Source organism: Malurus melanocephalus, unplaced genomic scaffold (genome assembly GCF_030028575.1).
Source record: "Malurus melanocephalus ecotype Western Australia unplaced genomic scaffold, MMel_1.1 scaffold_41, whole genome shotgun sequence".
Lineage (NCBI taxonomy): Eukaryota > Metazoa > Chordata > Aves > Passeriformes > Maluridae > Malurus > Malurus melanocephalus.
The window spans coordinates 3,118,598-3,146,389 of NW_026623273.1; the positions used below are offsets into that span (position 1 = coordinate 3,118,598).

The 27,792-nt window shown below is 38.5% G+C and overlaps 1 protein-coding gene across 7 annotated transcripts in view; it reads left to right on the forward strand.

Moving 5' to 3' along the window:
- The window catches only part of GHR (growth hormone receptor), a 148,843-nt gene that overhangs the window by 46,696 nt on the left and 74,355 nt on the right, over nucleotides 1-27,792 (forward strand). For 3 of the 7 annotated variants that reach the window (XM_057364728.1, XM_057364722.1, XM_057364729.1), the window contains exons 2-3: nucleotides 2,350-2,400; nucleotides 27,156-27,240. The gene's annotated coding sequence lies outside the window, so the exon portion shown is untranslated. Of the gene's footprint in view, nucleotides 1-2,349; nucleotides 2,401-16,941; nucleotides 17,081-27,155; nucleotides 27,241-27,792 lie in introns of those variants that run through there. The other 4 variants (XM_057364724.1, XM_057364727.1, XM_057364725.1 and 1 more) reach the window with 2 other exon arrangements.

Below are 27,792 nucleotides of genomic sequence, written 5' to 3' on the forward strand. Positions count from 1 at the left end.
GCTTTGTGGGGCRTGTGTCAATACACAGGCTGCTTAGAAGAGAATCAGATGTGAAATACATTCAAAAGCTATGGCTGCAAATTAAAGCCCAGATTGATTGTTGAGGTGGCTCTCGTCTCCATGCCATGAGGGCTGCAGCATAGGCTGCATGAGCTGCGCCCCTGGCTGGGAGCTCAGCTTTCGCAGGGCTGATGCAACTTGTCCCACAACTGCCTGGTACCAGGAGACATTGGGAACGTGTGGCAGGGGTCTGCTTGTCACCAGGAAGGGCAAGTCAGGTCCTTTTGGCAGCAGCCCACAGCCAGGTTGGTTTTGGCCAGGCACAAAGCTGCTTTTTGTCAGCCCAATGTACTAACCAGCACATGGGAAATGTGACCTCATTAATGTACCRTGGGAAATGGTAGCTCATCAATGTAGGTGGTCTCCAGAGTTTRTTGAAGTTGCTGAAGGATACTCACATGATGTTGTATTAAGTATATGCACTAGATACCTGAGTTATTATTTGCCTTCTGYACAAGACTCAGCAGACTATGAGAAGTGTAAGGCCGCCTCGGCCACCTCAGTTTAGTGTCTGCCTTTCAGTGGTATCTTGAATTTTGCTGTTAATGTGCTGTCTGCTGTGATAAACGGGAGCAAAGACTCTTGCCTCAGGTGACAATAACTTATTACTTATACAGTGCCACAGCCATAGTTTGCAATTCAGTCAGCTRTGCTAAACAAATAAGTTTATAAGATACCTGCCCTGGAGAACTGGCAGGCGGCATTCAGGAATAGCAGGATAATTTATGGTGCTGAGCAAAACAAATACAGTCACCTGTGGCTGWGCCACATGGTGATTACTTGTGCTTTTAATACATTTTTTGTACACTGTGTTCCTGCTGAAATCTAGTGATCCTCAATACTAGTTGCTTCTTTGTGTCTTGCTAAAATAGCTGTAGGAAAATACTTTTATGAAATGTGAGGTTTTAAGGGAATTCTGTATATATGATGAAATATGACGATTGCAGGAATCCTGGACTCTTTAACTTACAGTAAAGATAATTAGTTCTGTCTGTGCAATGGCGTGTGTTAGCTTTTCACTATAAGCTTTGCTCTGACTGGATAAAAGAAATAGCAATTTTTCTGGAAAAACACAAATTTTCAAGAAATCAAGCCAATTCCTGCTATTGGCTTGAATTAGAGTAATAGCTTCATCTCTCAGAAGTAGCTATGATTGTATAACTCATAAATGCTGGATTGGTTAAACACATTTAAAATAAAAGCTTTTCAGTCTGAAGAATTATTTTAATGAATTAAAACCAGCTGAATGAAAGTGATTTCAAATAAATTCATGTAAGTTTCATAGAAATATATATTTTGTATTGTATAAAATAATACAAATTCAGTAGAAATAAAAAAATCAGTCTTTCTGTAGAATTGTACATCAACGTAAATGAAGCCAACTGAATTTTTTTCATGTCACCTGAAGGATCTTTTATTGAACTTTTTTTTGCAACCAACCCAACTGCTGTCAGTTTTCTGTTATAGAGAACTGTTTTTTYGATGTTCATGAAGATATTAAAATGCCTTGAAACAGACAGAATTTTACTAAATGATTGGTTACCGACGCAAGGTATTGATTGTGCAGGGATTGTGGTAGGYATAATGCAGCTGCTGCTGGTGCCATACTGAGCGCGGAGTGGCTGCACCTCTGTCCTTTGGAGAGTGGGCAGTGTGCATAGGAAACCAGAGTCTCTCATGTGGGTGGATCAGCAGAGCCCCTCAGCACCTCCGAGTGAGCTCCACAGTCTCTGCTACTCGGTTATTTTGCTTTTCTTTATTACCTAGCTGGAAAGTTACTGGAAAAGGCCACTTTGACCTTGAAAAGCATGGTTTCCAAGCTGCAAGSCTTTGACTTGCCTCGTTTTTCCTTGCTCCCTCAGATGTCTTCTGTCTCCTCTGTAAGTAAACTGTCACTCTCTAAAGCTTTCTCCATTGATCTGATTTTCTGAACTTTTTATCTTCATTGCCCTCTTTGGCACACTCTTTTACTTGGTGGCTGCATTGGAAAGGAGAAGCTCTCTAACATGTGCTSCTCCCATTAATGTTCTATGGAATTCCAGGTGCCTGTGAGACAATGGCATTTTCCCATAAACTTTTTTTTCCCTTTGATTTCCACTGGTTTGGCTTTTTKCCTTCTTCTTGCAAAACTGCTGGTGTGCCTGTAATTCTTTACACTACATTGGTCAGATGCGTTGAAGCTTGTGATAGAGTAATGAGAAAACTATATTGAATGATGAGAAATCCCTAGATGTGATCAGTTTTTTTAGTCTTTCCTGTTTGGTWTTTTTTATTTTTTTTTTCCTTCAGATGCTGCCCCAAAAAACCTTATGTTAGAGGAATCTTCAGACTGAAAAATGTGTAAGTGAAATACGCAACATCCATCTTTATTTCCAGTTTAAGGGTGGGCATGACAGGTTTTGCTGTGGATATTGGACGGGTCACTTGCTGCATTAATGTGACATTGATGCCCTGCTGCTGTTCTTTGTCAGCCAATGCTTGAAGTCCTGTTTTTGGTTTTTCGTGTGTAAATGTCCTGACTCTGCCTTCTTCATGGACTAAGGTGGTAACTGCAGTAGCCAAGCTAAATGTCTGATAGTACACTTCCCTTTGGATCCTGATGCTGCTCACTAAACTTTGCAATCACAGCTCCTAAGCTGGCAGGCTGCTTGTCTTCGGCTTCAGGGAGAGCCCTCATAAAAGCTTTTGCTCTCTCTGAGGTCTGTTGCAAAATGAGAATGTTCGCTTTCTCTTTGGCATCAACTCAGGTTTGTAAACTTTGGTAACAAAAATAATACTGAGTTCATATTCCAGAATACTTGGCATCTGGCTGTTGATTTTTGGGTACACAGTGCTGTTGCTCTCACACAACACAGTTTTGCCTTTAAAATTCCGGCTGATCTCTTTATGTGTTTTCTTGTTTATTCTTTCAGAGGGCTTATTCCTGGAAAACTGGATATGAGCACTGTTTCCAAATTGTGCTCAGGGTGATTGTTTTCTCTTGCTGTGAAAGCACTTAGTAGGGACAGTGGACATTTTTCACGCTACTGATTTTTTAGCACCATGGATAGGAATACTCAAATTAGTGGAGAGAGTGAATGAATGGGGTACATACCTAGAGATGGAGATGGGCAGGTAGCACACAGATGTGAGGTTCAGCTGGGAATTTTGGCTGTTGGGCAAGTGGAAKGAGGTGGTATATGGGAGAGGCTGAGCAGGTGTGACTTGCCAGGGGTCACCTACTGACCTTCAATGACTCTTCTTGGACACAGACTGTCYCCCTTGTTCCCACTCCTGTCTCCTTCTGTGGGGCATCCCGCTTCTTTTTCACTTTGAAGTTGACTACAACTGCACGGATGAGATCCCATTGAGCAGCCTGTTGGCTCATCTTAATCCAGATGCTGGATTATTTTATCTTTTGATTGTTATTTTCATGTATTTAGGGGATGAGAAGGACAAAAGGCCATGCTGGGTTATAAGGACTGGTTTACTCTGAAGATGGGGCTGTTCTGTATTRAGTAATAATGTTTTATCCTAGTACATCATTAATCACTTTGCATTCCATTTCCACTACAACAGCTCAGATATAATTACTGCTCACCATGAACTACTTAAATGAGTGCTGTATAGTCCTGTGGACCTTTTAACCTGCTAAATGAATCACATGGAGAAAGTTAACGCTATTTATATTTAAATAAAAAGTTGCAAACCGGGCAAGAGGAAGAGTGGTTTTTTRTACAATGCTACTCTTTATGTTCAACTAATTGAGGGAAACCTGGCGGCTTTTAGAGAGTTTATGGGTATGAACTTCTGCTAAAGCCTGACTGTAATAAAGAGGTTGTTTTTTGAAAAGGGCACTGTCCATTTGAATATTGTAACATTCAGTAATGTTAAAAACCTCATGGGGGGTATAGCCTCCCTTTTCTCATTGGTCCTGCTTATTTCTTGATAAGGTAATGTTTGGAGGRGATTAGGTGCTGATAAGGAGTGAATGCATGTTATCAAGGTTCATTCTGTTTGTATTATTCCTTATTTACCTCYATGGCCATTTAACACCTTGCTAGAGATTTTAGTTTATACCTGGTGCTCTAAAATGCGTGAAAGCATTTAATTTTTAAAGAGGGTCAGTATACCTTTCTCTTGCTTTTAATGAAGTTTTATAGCCTTTGGTGTTGCCTACAGAATTTTTCAAATGTAAATCCTAATGGCTAAGGCCCCAGAAAAAAACAAGAAAGCTCATTTTTAAGCACAACTTTAGGCCAGCGTCTTGAATGTTGAATGCCTGTGGTAAGCTTGGCAAGTCAATCAACTTCTTAATACAGTCCCATTCACTGTCTTTGGTGTTTAAACACCTCAGCTGTTTAAAACAAAGAGGGTGGAMACAGCATCTTTTTCTGCATTTTCTTCTCAGCCTGTGAGTAAATTGATTTACAGAAATACATGTTGCATATTAGTTGCTTTCTCAAGGTGGACGCTACTGAAGTCCTGATCCTGCAGTGCCATTTCTAAGCATAAACCACTGTTGAAATCACTGGTGCAGAATGAGAACTTATGCATCTCTGTGAAAAGGGCTCATTTCATGTTTGGGTAGTGCTGAGCGAGAGCAGCAAGGCACATTTTATCATGGAAATGTTGGACAGACTGTTTCAAGGTGCAGGGAAGGGATAGGAGTAAAATGACTCTGTCGGACTGAGTCATACTTGTTCAAAAACATTAAAAGTTACTTTTCATGTTAAAATTACCAGCAGTTTTCATGTTAAAATAACCAGCAGTTGTGTTTGCTTGCTGGAATTTGTGTAGTTAATTTGTTATWTCAGGAGAGCGTGCTCCCAATTAATAGGATATTACCCAAACCTTACCCAAGAACAGGCATTTCAGAGCGTTTCAGCATTAAGCTGCTTTTGAAMGTGCCTTCTGTTCTTTCTACTGTTTCTTTAATCAACAGTTGAACCATCTCAATGACACTCAATACCACTTATCATTGGGAGACAGATGAACACTGATCTGGGAAACAGTTTTGCCCTTTGTAATTTTTTTGTCACATCAGGGTGGTGACAAGTGGCCTCTATTAAAAGGAGATACAATTACGTTTAATTGGTTGCAGTGGAGGATTTTAAAAATCATTTTAATTGTGCTTCTTAAGATACTTTCCTCTCAGAAGAGACTGATAAATTCACTTGCATGTTTGTTTCAGTGCAAATACTAACAGCATTTCAGAGCCTTCTCTTCTTACAGGGGATGATGCTGCTTATCTCCTTGTCACCTATGGCTCACAATGTTGCGCCCAAACCAAATCCTTCAACTCCTGATTGCCCAGTTTGTTTTGTTACTGTGCTGACCACCGGCATCACTAGATAATACATTCCCTTTGTGTCTTCAAGCTACAGTGATATTTCTGTGTTTGTGTAACTTGCAAGCTTTGTAATCATCAAAATATCAAAAAGAACAGCCCTTGTAAAAGTACATATGACTTAATAAATGTGTTTCTGATGTTTTTATCTACTGGAAGAGGCATTTGGAGAAGGGAGGAGAAGGATTTATTGAGAAATAACAAAATGACTCATCAGAAACACTTGTCCTCCTTTCTTTCCCTTGTGTGGCTATTTCCATCATAAACTGGAGTGATCGATGTCTGCCTGAATGGAATTGAGGAGATAACTCTCAGAAGGGGAAATATTTTGTCATTTTTGACCTTCCTTCACTACATTTATACTTGCTAAAGGCTGACAGAATTTAGGAGCTCTGAAGAATATTTGTCTAGTTTACACTGATTCTTTATTTAAGACATATTTTTCTAAGGGGAAAAAAAGCTAAGAGGAAAAAATGGACAATGTTTTCCCTTGTTTCTGAAATTCCTWACATGAATGTGTTTATCCCATACTAGATGGTAAAGATGGACTCCATCTGACTGTTAGAGTTGCTCTCCATTAAGAAGTGTGTGTACTGCACTTAATGAAGCAGCACTTAGCTTTGCTAACATCACTGTGGAGCAGTACAGAGGTTCTTTTAACACATGAGTGGATTCCCAGAACTCTTGCTTTGTAAATAATGTCTGTTCCCAGTGAGTCCTAATTGATAATGACTGTTAATGTAATACCTGCTGGCTAGGCCTGGTCTTTACTGAAAGAGCCCTTTGAAACTTATTTATTGATTGCTGAAATCAGCTTAGTTTAAAAAACAAAGAAAAAAAAGCACTAAAAAACGCCAGACATTAATTTGGTCTCAGTTTTCTGGTAATTGTTTTTCTTATTTGATGGGGTGGATGATATTAAAGTCTCAAAACTCTCGTCTGCCTTTTTACTTGTAAAGCATTTGTGGTTTTGATTRTGACTTCAGGAGTGGATCTTGAATAAATGTAATTTTCTGCACTGTAAACAAAAGGCCACCCCAAAAGAAAGATAGAATTTACCTACTCTTTGTATAATCATAAGTTTATGAAAACTAATGRTTATTTATTTATCTGTGCAGAAAATAAGGTTAGTCACAAGGCTGAGATGGCATTCTCCTTTCTGTCCTCAGGGTTACTATTGCTTTTTGTTTGCGTGCAGTTTCAGACAGCAAGTTTTGAGCCCTTGTCCCATGGTACAGAGCATGGCCAGCTCTGCTGCTGTCCACAAAAGGGATAGGAGTTGTACTTTCATCTGGTGAAGTTGTGCTTTCATCCTCACCTTTAGTGTTCCCTTAGAGGTTTTGATTTGGTTGCCATTATCAGAGAATGGATAATGCTTGACATAAATCATCCAATGGTGACATTCACATCATGTTTTCCTCTTCCCTATCTCCATTTGTGTATATTTCAGTAGTTAGATTCTTAGTGCTGAATTACTTAATGGTTGCAAAGTGATCAGCTTATGAAGGGATATCTGTATTGGTTTTCCCTTTATGTACTTTTACTTCAAAAATGATTTAGTTTATCATTTTATATGACTTGCACTATTGTAGAAGTGCCTCATGGGAGAGAAGATTTGCTACACATGACCTGAAAAACAATAGTTCTGTAAAAGAATTAATTATTGGTTTTTAGTAAAGGTTTAATTAGTAAATAATCATTATTCTGTCTTTATTGCTGGGTGATTTTTGCTCTCTGCTTTTCACTGCGTTTTCCCTAATTTTTAGTATGTGTGTCACAGGTATATCTAGCACTACACCAGCAAGGAAGACAAATACACTATGGAAAATTAGGAAAAAWAGCTATAAAATCTAGCAGGATAATTTAATTGGGGTAACTTAAATTTAAGTAACATTTTGTTGAGAACTAGGTTTTGATGGGTCCCTTTAAGAGGTCATGTGTGCTTGGAGATTGGTTTGTGCCCTTATTCACTCTTCATCCCACATGTATTTTGTCTGGGCAGTTGTACTCAGAATCTTTTGTTACAAGTTTATCAAGCCAGTTGGCATAATCTGTCAGTCTGAAATGGACATGGGATCAYAGTGGTTCACAATTTACCGCTCAGCAGGTGCCTTAAAATGATTACTCCAGCCAATGGAGAAATGCTGCAATTGTAAATATTCTAAGGCACAAAGAGTGCAAGAAAATAGTTCTACTCACAGCCAGGCCATTAATAATGAAACATCAATGTTGTATAGATGTCTTATTCTGACTTATGTAGTCATAAAACCAGCAAAACAATTTTACGGAACACTTCTATTTTACCATTACTCTGTACAAATAGTAACTATTACTAAGCATCTCTTTCCCAGCTGTTATCACAGCCTAACGTATTGGTGTATAATATATTTGGTGAGAAATGTAATTAGTTAAAAAWCTCCTCCTTTACGGAAAAATACTTAAAATATAATGGAAAATTGTAAGTGGTTTGTAGCTCTTTTGAACATCCAGCAGTATGGTAAACGGAGTTTTGAGCTTAGAGACATTGTAGACTGTTAAAAGTCCTGGTTTATTTTTATTGTTTTTTAATTTATTTCCTCAGAATTTTTCATTTTCCATATTCTGTTGTCTGTCATTCCCAGCATGCCCTCTTATGGACCTCCACACTTTTGGTATTTGTTAATAGCTAGTGTTTATTGATAAGACGGCACCTCTGCTGAAAGTGACTTGGCAGCTGGTGTGGTTGACAGTATTTAAAACTAGCAGAGATATTTGCATTTCTTTTCAGGATGTTAAAAATAATTCTGGATCTTTCACATGGCAGTTCCCCATCACTTCACTGGGATCCCCTCTTTACAGCCCTGTGGGATTGTGCTGGTATTAAACAGGGCCAGGCAGTCCAGTTTTGATCCTGCCATGCCAGGAATATTTTAAACAAGTGCTTTTGCTGAACACAGCTCCTGGCTTTTATCTTCTRTCCTTTTGGACAAAGGTCAGGGAGCAACAAGGCTGTAGCATTCCTGCTCTTGTATAGAGCCCCTTAAAGACAGCATTGCAGCATCCCTCTAAGAGTGGTGTCACCAGCAGGTGGAAAAGGCTGTGGCTCGGTACTTTAAGCACACCTGAGACCTGCAGAGTGTCCACCTCTTTACTGTTAAAATATTGTTTTCTTAGAACACACTTAAGAATTGTTTTCAACTGTGGGACTTGACCCATGCCGGGAATCTGCCAGAGACCGTGGTGAGATAACCAGACTTCATGGGAAAGGGATAATTGTTCTTTCAGGTACAGTGTGCCTGGGAACATTCCCGTGTTTAGTTTGGGCCCAGCCCAAGTGGTGACATGTGATACCAGTCCTTTTGCTCCTCTTCTGTCTTTCCCTATGGAAGTCATCATGGCTTCAGCAAGATTGTGGTCAAGGACATGCTTCTGATATTTTTCAGTAAAAAGCAGTAGCCACCGTGAATTCCTGTGATGGAGGATGGATGCCAAGAGTAAACTGACCATGGATTTTGAACAGGAGAAAAGCCTTGACTTGGTGAAGATCTAGTTTAAAAGGAGAGAATAGCATTTTAGTTTTAATTTCATAATAGCATTAAATTGCTTTTAATAGCGTCATAAGAAAAACATCACACAAAGTTTTTCTTGTGCTTATAATATTGTATAATCCATTTCTGGTAGTCCAGAAATCTCTCCCAATAACATAATTAATCTCTAAATGTTACAGTTTAGTCTTAGCAAGGTCTGTTTCCCGATACCTCATAGTTCACATCAAGACACTTTGAATTGTACATGCACACCTTGGTACTGTCCTGTAGTTTTGGCAGTCAGTGCAGTAATGCATTCAAATCATAATACCTAGTGCTTTCATCACCTCAGCTTTTGATTGCCACCGCTGTGTCACTGGGCAGTTGTATCTGGTAATGCCTGGAGTTAATTGAATTCAAAAGCTTATGAATACAAAGCAGCCTCCTCAGAAGCATTGTGGGAGTCCATTTTATATTAGAAATAAAATAGCAGCCAAACTAAAAACATTAAAAAGCTTGACTTTGTTGGTCCAAGTGCTCAGGAAGTGAGCTTTTGGGTCTAACTGCTTTTATGTATGCATATCAATTACTACGACTACGAGAATATGCAGAAGTAGCACCTAAGTAGAAAAATAAAACGAAAACCAAACCCACAACCCTTGTGATATATATCGAACTTACTAGGGGCTACTTAAAACAAGATGGCTGCATTAAATGTAAGCTGAATCCAGAAAGAGTTTTACAGTGGGAAAATACCTGAAACAATTTTTTTTTTCCTGCGTATCTTTCAAAATCCCTTGAAATACTATGCATGATTGTTATAAGCTGTGTGTGGGCTGCTTCTGTGGAAGCTGAGTGGCTTTTGATGCTCCTCTGGCACCTATGTAAGTGCCATCTTCTCATGCTCTCAGGGCCACGAGCACCTGTCCCCAGTACAGTCTGGCAAGAGGACAGAGCTCTCTGTCCTGGTGCAGATGGTGCAGCTACTGAATTTTGCTTATAAATAATTTGGAGGGTGGAGCAATAATAAAGAAGTCATGTGGTTCTTGTGGGGACTGTTTGGTTTTCCACAAGCCCAGTCTTTATACACAATGCCTTCCTTACTGCCTTTCAGTAAGAAAGTTCAAACTGCATAGAAGTACAGGCTGTGAAAGTTTTGAGTGTATACATACTGATCACCCATAGTTAACATGCAATTTTCGTTGGCTCTGTTAAATAGCAAATTAATTTGCATTATTCTGTGTTTTCTTTCTAGTGCTGACAGCTAGCAAGTAATTGGCTTTCAAAGCAGAATAGCTTAAATGGAAAGAAAAATAAAATAAACTGATTTGTATTAATATAGTATTGAAATACCAAGATTTTTTGGGGGAGAGAGAATACACCTGCAAATAACTATCGCTGATATTAAATAAAAATTATTATTTGTATCTCTGTGGCGTGTTTTTCTCGTGCTTCTGAAATACATGTTCTCCAGAAAGAACAAACACTTGAGGTTCTTCAAGATTTGGACTAGAAATAACAAGCCCAAGAATTGCAAGTGTTGCTCTGGAAAACACTGGTAATTTTTAGGGCATGAAACCTTTGTCTCCAGAAGCCTAAGTATGTTTGTCTATTGTCAGGCTCTCGAGCTATGTTTAAGCTTTATGGTGCATACTATTGTGAGATGTTCCCCTTTTTGATATTATAGACCATGATTTTTTTGCTAAACACTGTTTAAGAAGACTAAGAATCTGTGATGCCCTCATGAAGAATAACATAAATATATGACAGATAGAGAAGAGGAGGAAAAGACCCTGAAGCAAAAGTGTAAGGGCTCTGTTCATCTTTTGTTAAGAAAAGGCAAAGACTTCTGCTCACCATTGCATCTTTTTCTAAAAGGTGGAATTACTTTTTCCCATATTGACTTGGTTTATTTAAACTTGACATTCATGCAAATTTCTTAAGCTTTTGCACATTTGAACTTTAGAGAAGATAAGGGAAGATAAGGGAAGTTCACGTGAGTTCTTCATTCTTCATTTGCAGACTGCTGTAGCAAAGCCAGTGAGGTTTCTATTGTGTATTGAGATATTGTGATATAATATATTGTGTATCTCTATTATAATTTCAACTGAGTAAGGATCTCGTCATAACATGTTCGCTTCCCAGTATAAACCTGTTTCAAGTTTTCTCCTGGAATTAAAGCGAAATCAGTATCTCTTGATGCTTTCAAAGATAATGCTCTTAAAATGAGTGCTGTTGCTCATTTGGTAGTTTCAAATACCTGTTTGATTCCTAAGGTACAGCAGATCCTCATGCCCACATAGCACCAGGGAGGTGTTTGACAAGGCTGGTACTGCTCACCTCAGTGTTGGTATCTTTTCATAATAGTGAAGTGAGTTTTTTTGAGTCATCATAGTTTATTTAATTGAAGGCAAATTTTCAAGTTTTTGCTGCATTTAAGAGTAGTTAACAGTGGTACTGTTTGCAAGATCTGTGTTTTACTACAAKACATTTTGGCTATTGCAGTTGTGGACAGTTTGGTGTTCTGGGCTGTTCCCTTAATGCTTTAGGTGGATGTAACTGGGGTTATCAGGAACAGCCCACAAGCACAGAGTAAACAAGTGGAAAATATACCTCTGAGGGGTTGGTGTCTCTCCAGGCTCAGAACCATAGAAAACAAATCTGATTGTGAAGTCAGAATTTGAGCAGCAAGAGAGGATCTACACACAGCATTCAGTGCATTTTTCACCCACAGCTGGACAGGACAGTGTGTAAACAGGGATAGAATCCACTGTCTGCCAGTGTTGCAATACCATTTTAGGTTCCCCTTTGCTTAGATAGGAAAGAATCTTGTTAGTAAGAGCCATCAACTTTCTTCACTAAAATTCTTAGACCTGTGGTTTATTAAACAGCAAGATGTTTTAATAGAAATGCCTAGTTACCCCACTTTTTCTCTGTGTAGTTGTTTTACWGAGCAAATACTGCTAGGCTGCTTACCTGGTGTGATTCATCATTTTTTCCTCAAGGTGATGTATAAAGAAAGCTTTCTTCTGCATCTCTCTTGCTCAGTGTAATACCACAGTGACAGGAGTGCAGCAGTGTTTATTGTAATGTTCTGTGTGTTTCGCAGCTGCATGTCAGTCATGTGGAGTTAGCTTATTAATGTTGATGACAAATCTCATCCAAAAAGTGAGCGTAAGAAAAGAATGACCTTTTACACTTCTGGCTGATTCATCATGCATGCTTACAAAGGGATCTTGCCATAATTCACAATCYAACAGGGCAAAGAAGCAGGTATCTGGCTGGTGTTAGTTTTGGCAGTTGGTTTCTTTGTAGTTTAGAGCCTTAATTGAACCTGGAGGGCCTGAGGGATTACTTAAACATACATGCAATTATCTTAGTGTTCAGGAATTTTATATGTTTATTTTTAAAGACCTTCCTTTGTTCCTTTTCTAGGACTGAATTGAAAAGAACAGATTACCATGAAGGTTTCTAAAATCATATTTATGCATAAAATGCATATTATGATAAAGGACTTCTCACTGGGGCTTATACTGGGAATTATATTCAAAATATTGTTCCTGTTGCTGTTCCCTGCTGAATTGCTTCATCTGATAATATTACTGTTTAGGAAGTGATAACATATGCATGTAACAAGTTAATTGTAAAAGCCCAAAAGGGGTAATTTGATTGTGCTACCGAAACAATAGTAGTCAGGCATTCTAGTCTGCGGTTGCCAGTTTTAAATTATCATGATAGTTGTAAATTATGCAAAGGAATTGTGGGAAACAGAACTTTCAGCTTTTCATTACAAATCACCCACTTTCTGTCCAGAATCACTCAGCCATCCGTCTCATAGACTGCAGTGGTGCTTTATAGACCATTCTCTCAGCAGTCCAGGGCAGTAAGAATGGCGTGAGGGAACATGCCCAAGTACTGGAGTATCTCTGAAATCATTATGCTTCTTTAACTACAKAGATTTGTAGCTAAGAAATGAGTCCACTGCTCCTTGTATATGATGCATAAGCAGGTACTGGCTATTTTCCAAGTTAGGTACTGTGCGTATGTTACATATATGCATAATTAGCTAGAATTATTATTATTAATTTCAGCACTGGAAACAAAAAGAGCATTTTTTATGTCCTCTTCTTTGCTTCATGAGAGATGCTTCTCCTTTTTACTTTTTAAAAATAGACTCCAACTCCAGCATACCTGACCTAATGTATTCTCTGCCCTTGTGTGATTTCACTCACATATCTCAGAACCAGAAGAACTTGTAGAAATAYTTTGGAGAATCAGAGGCAAAAATATCCCACTCTAAAGATTTCAAGTAGTGTGCAGGGGGAAATCAGWGTTAATTAAACAATGAGGTTTTAATATCTGCCATTTTCAAACTTTTTATTATATATATATKCAGTTGTTACCCATGTTGTTGGTATCGGTAGGACTGAGCTGCAGGCTGTTCCCAGRAAGCCCTGCTCCTGTTTTAGATACTCTGTATTTGCTGTATGGTGGTGTTGAGAGGGGGTTGGTTCACACTACCTCTGGGGGCTTGTTTCTTTCTGGGGTGTTTAACAAAGTGGCACTTCATTGTCTTTTTTCTTCATGAGTTCTGAGCTAGGAAAAAGGAAGAATTTAGTTGGTAAGTKATTGAACTGCTGGCCTTATGTATATATAGCCCTACTACTTTGTTTTCGCTGTCTAAAAATGAGGGAAGTTGTATGAGTAATGCCAAAATTCCTATCCTGCAGTTGAAGTGAGTGGTATTTGGGTTAGTGTCTTTTGCCATTATAAGACATTCCTAATGCTTAACTCTGCCCTGATCCTTCCTATGACATTGGTACCAGCTGAGCACATCATATGGCCACAGTGTGTGTATGTGGGAGTTGGGATTGCCAGGATGTTAGTGCCTGCATCTGTACAAACAGTGAAATATTGTGGGATTCCTAATCTATTGTTTCTGCCTACCACATTTCACTAACTCTCATTTGTTTTGTGCCTGTTTTTCTTCTCTTTTAAAAAGAAGTTAAATATTTTTAAAAGAAAATCCGTATTAAAATGTTTCTCYGCAGAAATTTACGTCTGCCTAAGTACTTGGCACGGAAACATGTTCATCTCAGAGGGAAAAATACAGCAGTTATTCTAACAATAAGCACTAAGTATTATGAAAGGAAGGCAAGTGCTATTTTATTTTCATAAATACATATTTACAARGTAATTTAGATAGAAGCTGTCTATATCCCAATTTGGTTAACAGTGCAGTTACAACTGATATGATTAATCAGAAGTTAGTGTGATTTTGTTGTTAGTATGGAGGAGGCTACTATAATTTGAAAGCATARGCTGTTTGTGCTTATCAAACATTTAAGTAGTGAAATGCCTCTGATTSCTTTGATTTACTGTTATTTTGGCATCAAATAAAAGAAACAAAGTAGTTTCCAGTAAAGAACATGCTATATCAGATAGATACCTCAATTTTCTTTTGTATTGACATGGCAATTAAAAAAAAGTGCTTCAGCTATAGGAAATCTTTTGCTAAAAATGCGATCAGTCGCTTATGAACTCTTGAAGATTTTCTTCTTTGTGTAGCTCTACACTGTTCAAGTAATTTATTTTCTGGCAGGAATTTGCTTTTTTTTAATTGCTTGAGGGAGTGATTAATTTAAATATGCTTTGGCCTTTAATACTGTCTTTCACTTTCAGCTGTCCTTTAACCTTTTAAAATTAGATTTAGGTCAAATTTTAACTAAAGCCTTTAAACAAATCATTGCGCTTTTTTATACAATATTGAAGTGGGTACCAAGTTCAGGGAAGATAGGGAAAAGTTTTCCAGATTTTTAGTGCATCTCAGTTCTGTGAAATTCAGTTTGAGTTTAYAGTTGTTTTCAGCTTATTCCCAACTGTATTTTTCAGTGTGACAAGAGAAATTGATTTGGAGTAAGAGACAGAAGTATCCTCAGTCAGAGGATTTTACATGTATGCAAAACTGGTGTTTCTGAGTGAGATTTCCAATAGATAAGASGGAAGGAGAGTCCACTGTGAGTGTGAAGGTAGGCAGCTCAAAGGAAGCCATCACAAAAAAATGCAGATTCATGGAGTTCAATCCAGTCAGTGAGCAAAGGAGACTGCAGGTCGAATTCAGATTCTGATTCTTTTTCCAAAAACAGATTTCCAGGAACTTTCTTGAGGTGCAAAAGACCCRTATTTTAAAGCCGGGCCCTCAAACTTGATAAATTGGCCTTTAGTGAGTGGACATACTTGGCTTGATGAGTTTGAGGTTAAAAGAGAGTTTGAGGTTAAAATTGTACAAAGACTCATGATGGTTCTGGGCTGATAGAGAAATTTGTAAGAATGGAAACAATACTCAAGAGAATTTTTCAGATTRTTTCAAGTCTAATCCACTCCTTCCTTCCTTCCTTCAAAGGGAAAGATACCAGAGGGGAAAAATCTAAGATGAGTTATACTGGCTGGTGACCTTGTGGCAGCCCTGGGACAGTGGCCYACCTGGATTAGCTGTTTGGCATTCCCTGGTCTATTTTACCTGCACTGTTCAGAGATCTCTCAGAAAGGAGGAGATTGATGTGACCTGTAATTACCTTCTCTTTCCTGTGCTCTGCCGCAGAATGGCTTGAATGTTGACTCATAAAGGGAGCACAGAGTTTGTTCAGTGTTCTCCATAGTGCCCCTGAAGCATTTCTAAAAAAGAAGCCAGGCCTCTGTAGCAGAGGGACACCACCCATGCTGTCTGAATGATGCTATCCTTGAGTCATCCCCCATGTGGGAAGAGATGATCTGTGGGCCAGCCTGGAGTCTGTTGATCAGTACAGACTGCACTATAATGTGAGTTTTGTTGGTCTGTTTTGAATCTTTCTTGGTTATTTTGAAAAATTTACCATAGATTTTCTTTTGGCTCATGATGACTGATAAATCCAAATTTTGGTACAGGACATCCAGCCACCTCACCAGCATATCTACACTACAAGGCTTTTCTTGTCTTCTGTCTTGCCCTGCCTGTTCAGTCATCCTTGTCCCTTTGAACTAAGTGTATGTAGTGAATAATATTTTGTTACTCTATTAATTTCTCTTCGCATGTTTCATTCCCCAACTCTTTTAGACTCTTACTTCTTACCTAATTTTTCTAATGCACGGTGAGTGCTATTTGGTCTCTTTCTGCACTGTCAGAGTTGAATCCATTTGTGCTCATTCAGGTTTGTCATGTCAGGTTCCCTGTTGACAAGTGTAGTTCTCAGAGGTGTGATAGGACCCACCATGCCTGTTCATCCAGCAGCTGAAAGATGCTTAGGAGTCATTCATCAAGGGTATGAACACCTTTCGAGGGATGCGAGTTGGGGTTGTGACATGTGTCCAATCTGCCAGTCTTGACATTCTCCAGTTGTTCTGGCAGCTGGGACATCCTGAAGGAGTGGGTCTGTGGTATGCTTGTGAAAAAAAGAGGATGTGCTGTTATCTTGAAACTGGCTTTCCTATGTAAATTGTCAGAGTAAATCAAATCATTGTTGGGTTAATTTCTCCTGATGCACCTCACTTCAGCTGTGCTTACAGGAATGGTAGGAAATGCTGTCACAGGATAAATCTCATCCTACTTCATTGTTCTGTGAACTGGCTTTCACATGTGAATGCGTATAGCTGATTCTGTCTGCTGGGCTCCCTCTAGCAGCCTAATACTCAGAAACAAGAGATTCMTGGCACAGTAACTGCATTTTGCTTTGTTATTTGGGTGTGATTTTATGTGATAATTTTCATACCMAATTCATGAGTTTGGARAAGAGCACTCACTGTGGTGAGAAAMACTTTCAGTTTCTCACACTATTATTGCAGCTTGAGTTGCTGGAAACAATTGCTTTCTTTTTTAAATATTTGAATGATCAGCTACCAAAGTAAGTTGTATTTCATAAAAGATTAAATCATTGATTGATCTAAAGTTCCCAGTCATAAAATTATTGAAATGTYCTGATATCAGCAGATATCTGAGGACTTAGTGCTACTTTAGAAGGAAACAAAGCACTCTAAGGATTACACAAAACTATCTACACTTTTTTTTTTCAGATCTGCAACCAAATGCTGAAGTGCTGCTTTTATCTTTGTAACCATTATTGTGAGTTTTCAGTCTGACAATGATCTATAATTCATGCTGCACTGGCAATCTAACTGCTGTCCACTGTTCTGATTCATTATTTTTGGCAAGGTAAGATAACATGCACCAGAGTTATGAAGAACAAGTTGAATTGAAAGTTATTTGAAATAYGCTGCCTTTATTTTTTTTTAACCCTGGGTTTCTTTTCAGTAAGACTTCTTTTTTGTTTATCTGTATAGTTCACTTTTTTCATTCTGAGCTTGGTATATTATTTTTTTTAACCATGTTCAGATTTTATGTCCAGAAAGTTGACTTCATTTTTTTTGTACCCAGAACAGGGCTGCTTACAGAAATAGTTGCTTGTTAATAACCTTTTCAAAGACTCACACAGTTACAAAATTAAACCCTTGATCCGTTACCTAGATTCTTACACTCCAACAAAGTAAATAAGAGCTTCATTAAATTAATGATTCAGTAATGGMAAATGGGAATTCAGGTTTATAATAATTAATGAAGTATAGATGAACTCTGCATTAAACTTCCCATTAAGCAGAAGAACAAGGAAACATAATTTGCATCTGTGTAAATGGCACCTGCTTCGTGGGAGGCAGTAGTTGTTATGCCCAGGAGCATTCTGTGTGACATCTACTCAGTTACTGTCAGCGTCAATTAGTCTGTWATGATGAAGTTTCTGAAATAATAGGAGATTAAAGAGAACTAAAAACCCCACATCTCTTTGCTTTAGGTTCTTTTCCTGTTGTAAATAGTTGGGAATCCGTGATAACTTGCAAGTCACTTCTATACTGAGGCAGTTAAATTTACAAACACATTAGGAAACATACCTTAGAAATTTAAGAAAACCTCAAATCTCTTCATTTTTAATGACATAGTTTGCCATCAAGTTATAAATGTTTCAGTGAGGAAGTTATTAGAGATTATCTGATTTGACATATGGGAATCTCTTCAGTGAATCTTTATGGTGACTGCATACTGAAATGGGAAGAGAAAGCCCTCTTCATTTCTTGTAATTGAAAGTGTTGCAATGTTCAGCATTCCTGRTGTGTACTGTAGCCAAACATAAGAAATTGCCAATAAATGCCTATATGAAATAAGTGTAGGTGTGTAAATACATAAGTAAATTTATATTCCCAATTCAGTCTAATACTGGCTACAGGCTGGAATCTGAGTCCTACCATCAATGGTGTTCCTGCCAACACCTGAAARTAGCCCTCTTTGAATTCCTGAGTCTGATTTAAGATTGTTGATTTAATATTTTTAGAAGAGAAAACAAGCCTAAATCAATGGAGAAGTAATTGGCTGGAAGTGCAAATTGCACAAGATAAGTTCTCACTTGACATCGCAGGTAAAACACACTCTGGAGGAATTCTTCATCCCACTCCTCTGTAAATTCTGATCCTACCCCCCAAAAAATGCCTCCCACRGATATTTTCTGTTCCTTATTTAGCCGTATGTAAAGAAACCTTAATTTTTGATACTGATAGTCTTTTAGTTGAACTTTCTTTTTCATCAGCTGGGTAGTATGTCAGCTTGCTCCTTTCCTGAGTATCAGAAAGACTTGAACCTAAAGAGGCAAGGTGGGTGCAAATGCGCACAAAAATCAGAAGCAGAATATAAGAGAAAATAAATGACGGCTACGACAAGAACTTGCAACATGAAACAGAAACTCCTCTTGTATGCATAAATCTTTTCTTTTAAATGTATAGATATATGCAAGCCCAGGCAGTCTTAGGAAATAAGAATGGAAGGGTATGGATTACATGCTCAGATTTCTCAGGTGCCTCATTGTGATTGACTTGCAGGGAGGCATTCTGGAGCAGTGTTCCTTCTTCTGTTGATCTGAGTAATAATAGAATAGAATAATAGGATATTAGAATGGAAGAAAAATGCAAAATCGACTGTAAAGTGTCCTTGCTGTCTAAGCTTTAGAATTTGTGACCCTCTTTTGTGTCTCTCTTTTCATGAGTATTACAGGCCAGTATTGCTATGTATAATCTCCATGAGTTAAGGAACTGGATTTGAGATCTTCCTGGATGAAACATTTGGCTCTGAAAAAAAATACTGAGTGCCTTTGCCTGAGACCTTTAAAGATTTTTTTTTTTTGATCTATTAGCTTCTTTGTTATAGGGTCATACTTCAGTCTAAAACTTCATTTTAGGAACTAGAAATTTTGAAAGCATGAAAAAAGGGAAGACTCAAACCAACAAAAARTGTTTCTTCTTAAGCAATTTTTAGAGTTTGGAAAACAGCTGTGAAAAGCCATGGTGTATATGGCTTCTGTGGCTTCGTTAAACAGACAGCTCTCTAGCACTAAGAGTATTTGTTTTCCAGAATTGTGGAGGATTGCCAGAAAAGAAATWTATTTAGAATATGAAAATACATAAAATACATACATAGCTTGCAACAGAGGGCAATAGAAAAGCCACACTAAAATGTAAATCTTAGGGACTCTTTTTGCCTGKTATGTGATACCTCAGTGGTGATTCTTGATGAACAAAATTAAGACCTGTATTTTATATTACAAAATATTTGTTTTTAACATGAGCAGTACATTCAGTCATATTTCAGCATACCTGAGGCCACAATTATCTCAACATATTGCAGGAGCAGCTGCTGAGGCCTGGATGCCTAACTCAAGGATCAGCCCCTGGCTCGGGAAATAGGGTGGGTGGAGGGGYCAGCCCTACTTGTATGTGCACCTCCCAGCAGCACTGTTTATTCCTGGGTGACTTCAACACCTTTCTTCTTAGCAAACTTCTGTAAACCCCTTCTTTAATGCTTGRTCTATTCACAGGTACGGTTTCTTAACAGCACTGGTGATGCAGACCTTGGGGCTGTATATTCTCGGTGGTGTACTTTTAGGCATTGCTGTGTAACCAAGTGACGTCCAGATTCCTCTGGCTCTGGAAAAGCTCTGAGGAGATGCAGTTCAGCACTGAAAAGCTGAGAACCTACTTCAAAAGTACAGAAAGTTCAGCCCATTTTGCAACATTGAGTGAAATTCAAAGCACTCAATAACTCATGAAGGGTTACATTTCTTGTGTCAGTGAAATCTGAACCCTGCTAAACTGAAATGGCAAATGTTGGCTTTTTTGAGCAAAAAGAAGTGACAGTGAGGCAGGAAATGGTGTAACTGTTTTGGGATATGACAACAAAGTGGTCTTCTTGTATTTGGTGTTGAGTGAAGAGAATGTTGAGGAAAATGACCACTCACTGGTGATGCTTTGTTTGGATATGAGCAATTTGTAGAAATTGTAAAGCCAGCCATTTAAAAATTGGGAATGCTTAAGGTAGCAGCTATAAGACTTCACGACCAAACTAATACATAGCAGTGATGGAGATAAGGTAAATTTGCTGCTGTCCCCTAAATCTCCCTTCTTTGTTCTCAAGAATAATGTCCTAAGGTTGCACCATTTTGAAAAGTAGAGGGGAAATGGGAGCCATGGTAGTTCTTCTTTGCCTGAGTTACATTAAGACACCAGTAAACCTACAATTACATTTGTATCTGTGAATTTTAAGCCTTGTACCCCTTTAGGGTAAAGCCTAAAATGTTTACCCACTGTGCTTTTTTGATCCGATAAATACTGTTTATATGTTTCTGTRTTAGCAGTTTGCTAGTTCATTCTATACATTATGTTTTTCTTAGATGTATATTGGCAATATACATTTGCAGGTGATTTTCTTAATATTTGGTATTTGCTTTTCAAAAATTATGTCTTTTCTCTCTTCTGCCTTTTTACGGTCCTAGTTCCCTGAACCTTAGTTTTTATTCTTGCTTTAGTTAGTATTAAGAGATATGTTTTTCCATATCCCTTGACATTTTATATGCTATTGAGAATGTTTTAATTCAAAAAAAGATTAATTGAGTTGCATTGATTGATCTGGCTGTGAAGAATGGGATTGGACCAGGTAATGTCTGACAGTCCTGCGCTGTCTAATTTTTTCTATTTCTGTTACACAAGTCRCCAGTTATTTGTGCCCAGTAATTTGTGTGCTTGAAAAGCAAGTTGAAGTGATGGAGATTTTTAAAAATTAATATTATTCAGCCTCTAGTAAATTCCAGTTTTCATTTTATTTCAGCCTTGTAAAAGTTTTTTTTTTTCCTTATTTCTATTTTTGATTCCTCAGTATATCTTATTTCATTAAAGAACAAGTGTTTATTGTTTCATCCATACATGGATTATGATCAGGTACAGAAATCCATTATGTATTTTTCTCAAGTAMCTGGCTATTACCTTGATTATAAAAAGGTACCCCAGACTTCAAACAACATTTTTAGTTCCATGCTCTTTTGAAGTTTGTTAGTCTCCAAAGTGGACATAAGCCCTGTCTACAATAATCCAGTAATATATCGTTTTTCCAATCTTATACTTGGCATTTTCCTGTTAATTTATCAAGAGACTTTCCCTTTTAAGTTACTGATACATAGCAACAGTTTCAGCTAATAGAGTTCTGGATTTCCAGCTGCCTGGATCTCAAAATATTTCCTATAAATATTGACTAAACTATTTTTCCTAACATTCCTCTAGCAAAAGAAGATAATTACTTGTAGCAGGGAATGAGACATATTTTACTTATGGAAGACAGTCTGAATTTCTGGATACCACAAGAGGATCTTGTTTATTAAGTGAAATTGCTTGGATTTCTTGCCTGGTGTGTCCTTTGTAATACTGRTGGTTTCTTTTAAAAAGCCAAAGAGGTGTATTAATTCCTATATTTGGCTTTGCGTTGCAGTGCAGACCTCCTGAGCTATCCTGTCCACATGCACACTTGTAACCATAATGCAGTGCAAAACGTAAATTCATCTTTCATCCCTATGAGTGCCAAAACAAATATCAGTTGTTACTCAGCTTAGTACTGCTAAGAAAATGTTCCGGTTATTGTTATGTCAAAGAAGCAAAGATTGCCAAGTCTGTAAGAACAGAAATGTGGTTCAGTGAAGTATTTAAAGCATGAAGGGCAAGATTTATTGTTAGACTCCTAAGGATATGAATAGATTGGGGAGGGGGKTGGTGGGGGAAAGGCTGTGATTTGGAACTAGAATGTGATCCCTTGTCCGGAGTATGTTGGTGAGACAAGTGTAAAAGTTAAACAAATTCAAAGTYTTAGCTATCTGAAGAGAAGGAAAATGGAATGATGATGGAAGGTTCTGATCTATTTCGTTWGTGTTTCCTTGAAAGAATTTAGGGAATTCCTGTGCAGAGGAGAAAGCTCTTGAGAGAATTTCAGGAGTGAGCTCACAATTGCAGAACATTATTTCAGCTGAGGTTGTGAAACCTTGTATTAGAGAGATGAAATTTGAAGGTAAGAAGTTTGAATGTGAGAMAGAACACACAAACACAGAATATCTCAATTTGGAAGGGACCCGTATTGATCATCAAGTTTAACTCTTCTCCTTTTAGGACCATATAGAACTAAACCATATAACCAAAAGTATTGTCCAGACACTCCTTAGACTCCTGACRGATTTGGTGCCAAGATCTGGGGAGCCTGTTGGGGTGACCAACTACCCTCTCAGTGAACCTTTTCCTCATGTCAAACCTGAACTTCCTCAGTGCAGCTTCATTCCACTTCCTTGTGTCCTGCTGCTGGTCACCAGGGAGAGAYCAGTGCCCTCCCTTCTCTGGGCCCCATGAGGAAGGTGTATCCTACTGTGAGGTCCCCCCTCAGCCTTCTCTTCTCCAASCTAAGCAAGCCAGTTGACCTCAAATGATCCTCATAAATCTTGCCCTCAGGGTGTTTCACCATCTGGGTCACCCTTCTCTGGACACACTTAAACAGAACTGATGTATTTTTTATACTGTGGCACCCAAAACTGCCCCCAGCGCTCGAGATGAGGCYSCCCCAGCCCMGAGCTGAGTGGGACAATCCGCTCCCTTGTCCGGCTGCCAATGCTGTGGCCAGGACAGGACTGTCCCTCCTGGCTGCCAGGGCACTGCTGGCTTATGTTCAACTTGACATAAAATTGTGGGAATTACTTAAAAATGTATGTGAGGAGTTCATTTTTCCTTCTGTTTGAGATAAATACTTTCAATAGRTTTAGRAAATAGTAGTTCAAGACTCTCAGCAAGTGTCAAACATCACAAYTGATGCAATCTAGAGAAACAAATGAAGTACTTATCAGATAAAATTAGAATACCTCTCTGACAAATTATTTTTTGTTTGAGTTAAGATGTAGAATGGTGGTTTAACTGGAAGTGGAAAGAAATTAAATACGGGAGAAATAGAATAAAGAGACAATTAGTATTCCTTAGACCAAATCTTAGAAGCACAAATGCTCTGGAAATAGGCGCCAGATTTCACAGGTGCCAGAAATCCTCTGAAACATCTGTTGGTCACCCGGCATAATGGAAAAGCAGGACTCTTGAACAACCTTTTAGGGCTCATGAATCCATATCATGTGCTTGGAAATAATCTGTTCCTTTTCAATGTTCCATGCAATGACAGGGTTTTTCTTCCAAAACATGTAACTTATTCCATCCTCTTTTTATGTCTGCTGCCTGCAACTTATCAGTTAGAAATGTAAATGTGCATAATTGTGGAATCATGGAATTACTGAGGTTGGAAAGGATGCCTGGATATCATCTAGTCCACCCCTTGTGCTCAGAGTGAGATTTCATTAATGCAGTTGTGCCTTGAGTCCACTGGTYTTCTGAGTACCCCTGGATTACACAACTTCTAAGCAATCTCTTCCACATTTTGACCCCTCTTCWATAAAATAGGTGTTTAATGAAGATTTAAACAGCATTTACTCTTGGGCTGCTTCTTTAGTGGCTGCACCTCAGCTTTACTTTGGGYTGCTGGTTGAAATCCTTTGAGCCAGTCATTTCAGCCACTTTTTGACACATTTCACTAGTTTGTACTTCATCATTAAATTTTACATGGGACAGGTTTAAAAGGCTTTCTGACTTTTTTTCAGCATCAGAGCTTTCCTTAGATGCTTTTTTGAAGACAAAAAGAACTTCTGGCCCATTTGGGTCCATTTAATCTTGTCCAGATTACTACATTTTTGTCGGTTAGCCTAGGACATAATGAGAAGATAATAATGGGCAAAGATCATSACATCCTAACTGAGGCACTGATGAGTCTGAGTCTGTTTCCTATTTTGTGAAGCAGACTAGTTTGGATGGGCCCTATGGACTCAGTGCTGTAATCCTTTTATCTTCCATGTGGGTTACAGTAATCAAATGTGCTTCTGACAAAATATGTGTCTGTGRAGGAAAGAAAAGCTTCACCTCTATCACTTCTTCAAGTRAATCTGTTATCCTTTTGCGAAGCTKCAGTTTTTCCAAGAATAATTTCAAAGGGAGACTGCTAATCATTTAAACATCTAGTTCAAGACATTATGTACAATAGTGCCTATTGTTCACACGTAATGAGCTGTCAGAGCCAAGTGCAAATATAGCTGATTTTGTGCTTGTATGGTTGTTCTAAACTGCAATATTGCAAATAAATGGTGTTGCTGCCGGCATGTTTTGTGCTATCACCACTTGCTGCCGCCGCAGATAGAGTGACGCACTTCTCTTGCAAGAGGGAAGTAGCAGCATCTATATTGATGTAAATCAGCGATATAACAAAGTTTGGTACTAAATGCGTCAGCAGTTTAACAACATTTGATGGTAAGGTATACTTGATTGTTTACAGCACAGAGGATGGGGTCAGACAGAACTGTCTAGGAGAGCCCCCCTGTTGAATCATGATGTCCAGAAAGAACTCCCTTGTGTTCTGAATTTTGTGGCTGGATCCAGACTTAGTCCCAGACTTGGTCAGCAGTTTATGTCTAAAGGATTATATCTGCACAATCAATATTTTATGTCGTTTAGTTAAGACTTCAAAGTTTAGCATGTTACTAATCTCTTACCAAGAATCTTTCATGGCAGAGAATCTCTCAGCCTCAAGGAGAGGCTCAAGGGGAGATCCTGGCTCACAGCCCCTGCCGTGTAGGAGAGCTGGACAGATCTCGGGCTGTCCACTGTTTATGGAGTAAGGTGATTGACTTACGGTCATATTTGCACAGCAGCCGTGTTTCGTTTGGCGCATGCTCAACTGGCCCTCAGCTGTTGAACAAGACTTGGGGCCCTTAGGTGTCAAGTGAGATTTATGGCCCTTAACTATTGTGTTGATATCTGTGAGCCAGATGTAGCCGTCACAACCACCCCGSGTGGCTGTTGCTTAAGCAGAAAACTGCAGGGGTTGGACCACATCGCCACAGCTGCCAACAGTGAAACAAAATGTTCTSAGTACAATCAGGTAATCAGAAGTTAGGACATTTCCCTTTGTCGCCCATAAAGTAGCTGAGAGATCTTTTCTGCTGCTGAGCAGGATTTCAAAATATTTTGGAAAGACTACTGGAATAATTTTTTCTGTCCTATTGTAATAGAATTCTGACTTTGTCATGTAAAGGTCATTTCCCCTTGTTAATGCCATAGTGAGTGTTTTGAAAAAGGAATTTGTCAGTAGTCCTTGGTAGCTCACTTTAGTCAACAGCTGGCTTAGRCTTTATAACTTTGTTCCACACTAAGCTGTCCCTTTATTTTTGGAAAAGAGTTGTAACTCACTGCTCAGTTACTCTCTCTAAAACTCAAGAGTTCTTCTGAAAGTCAGAAATTAAAGTAACACAAGACTCCTTGTAGAATTACATATGAATGGGACACACAATCAATTATATTCTCATCCTGGTGAAATATGAGCAAGCACTTTCCAACAAGTGTGATAATAGAATTCGGCTATGCACATTATGGGATAAACAGACCCCATAAAGATGTAAAAATTTACTGTGTGTGGATCTGTCAAATCCACTTGTTTTATGATGTGAACCAGGAGGTTYTGCTTACGGATTTCACTTTGGATAACCACACACAGGATGACTTTTTTTATTATACTATTGTGGTATAATACCACTATGCATGATTCATGCTTTTACATGAAAATGCTTTCTATTTGTTTTAAACATCTGTTTAATTTTTCCCTCTTTTAAGTTGAAGGATTTTCTCATTTGACAGTTGGGGGGTACTCTTTGGAATTTTTAAAATATAAATACAGAGGTGCCAACCTTTTTACACATTGCACTGTAGAAGGAATCCTTCTACCAGAGAAATATCTTCATAATCACATTTGCTTTCCATTATTTAGTGATCTATCTGTACATTAAAATTATACACATAACAGAAAGAAAATTCTGGGTGTACAAAAAGACTCTTGCTGCTCTTTCTTCAGCTAGTGCTAACTCACTAAAGGAAAATTCTCTTGCAATGTTACTTTTTTCTTGTTCAGGCTCGGGTAGTGTAGCCCTAAGCATTCAGTTTGCATTTRCTCAGTAGTTCTTTAGATGTTATTTGTGTAGTTTTGCAGACTGATTTTTTCCCCTGGTTATTTAAAGAGCCAAATGTGAAATCTRGTCTTCTTTTCATAGTCACCCCCTAGAAACCAGATGATTGTGAATTATTCAAATAATGTGGGCACCAYGTCTGACTGCTTAAAATTCTTTTAAAAGCTGACTTGCATGGTTGTGAAGAAGTAACTTTCCATGTTGAATTAATGTTATTTTTATTTAACATAGAAATGCTACTAGTTCAGAATTGTTTTGGGTGCTGCTGCTGTGCCAAAAATCATGGCAGCGATAATGTRCTTAGGAATTAAGAACGTAACATACTACTCTTTTTCTATCAGTGTGCCAYGTTCCTGAGACTTAGACACTGTCCTTTTAGAAGAAAAGGAAATGTGGTTTTCCTGATTTCACCAGTTTATGAGTTACTGCACTGTCATTTATTGTCTAACATCCCCTTGATGGTCCAGAGATTACTTCCAGGGCAGCTGATTTCTACCAGGGGCAGGGGTGCACATTTGGAATGAGTTCACAGGTCACATCAGTGACCCTGACCTCTCTTTGCCCCTTAAATGTGTGTTCATTTTAATGTCAAGGTTAGCGCAGGGTGCTGTGGCTTGGCAGCCCCTCAGTGACACAGGGTTCCAGGCCACTGCTGCAGTTTGAGTGAGAAGCCCAGGTGCTGCACTCAGGGCTGCCGGGCAAACTGCCCTGCTGCTGGCCTTCCCTGAGGGACAGCAGGACCAGGGCACACATTTGGATTTGGTCAGGTCGCCCTCCTACCGCAGGTGACCTTTGCTGTTCCAGAACTCATCTCTTGTCTCTTCCTCCTTTTTCATGCAGGTGCTGGGATGGCTGGAGAAGGCTGTGATTTGCAGTTGAGCTGAGGGAGGCGTGAAGCATCGTCCATCCCCTGCTGACATTTGAGGTAATGTGACAACTTTTATCTTACCTGCCAGTGACTTTATTACCAAGGTTGGCTAAGCTGATGGATCAATGGTATCCTGTAGTACCCTACAGATAATCCTCATGGATACCAGGGTTCATTTCTGCAGCAGATGATAATTAAATACATGTTTTCCAGAATTCTGATTGGGATCTAATTGTCATATTTTCATACTCAAAACAATAGAGATATGTGAATTAGGGCTGTCAGATTTAATCCTGTTTAAAATGATAATTTCGAGCCCTTTTGTCAATCTTTTGTAGTCAACATTTGAGACAGAGGGCTTGGTGACTTTTAAAAGTGCTTAAAAGCCACTTTACCTTGTCAGAGAAAATTTACTRTATTGCATTTTAACAAGCCATTTCCCACTTAGAGTGTTACTTAGGATATTAATTACCTTTTAAAATGCATTCYTTTGAAACAAATAGAGAAAAAAAAATCTGTATTTTACAAGTGAGAGAGAATGTGAAAATGCCTATCAGAACATTGTAGAYAGCAAATCATGGTTTAAATGACACTTACAAGTGTCATTGA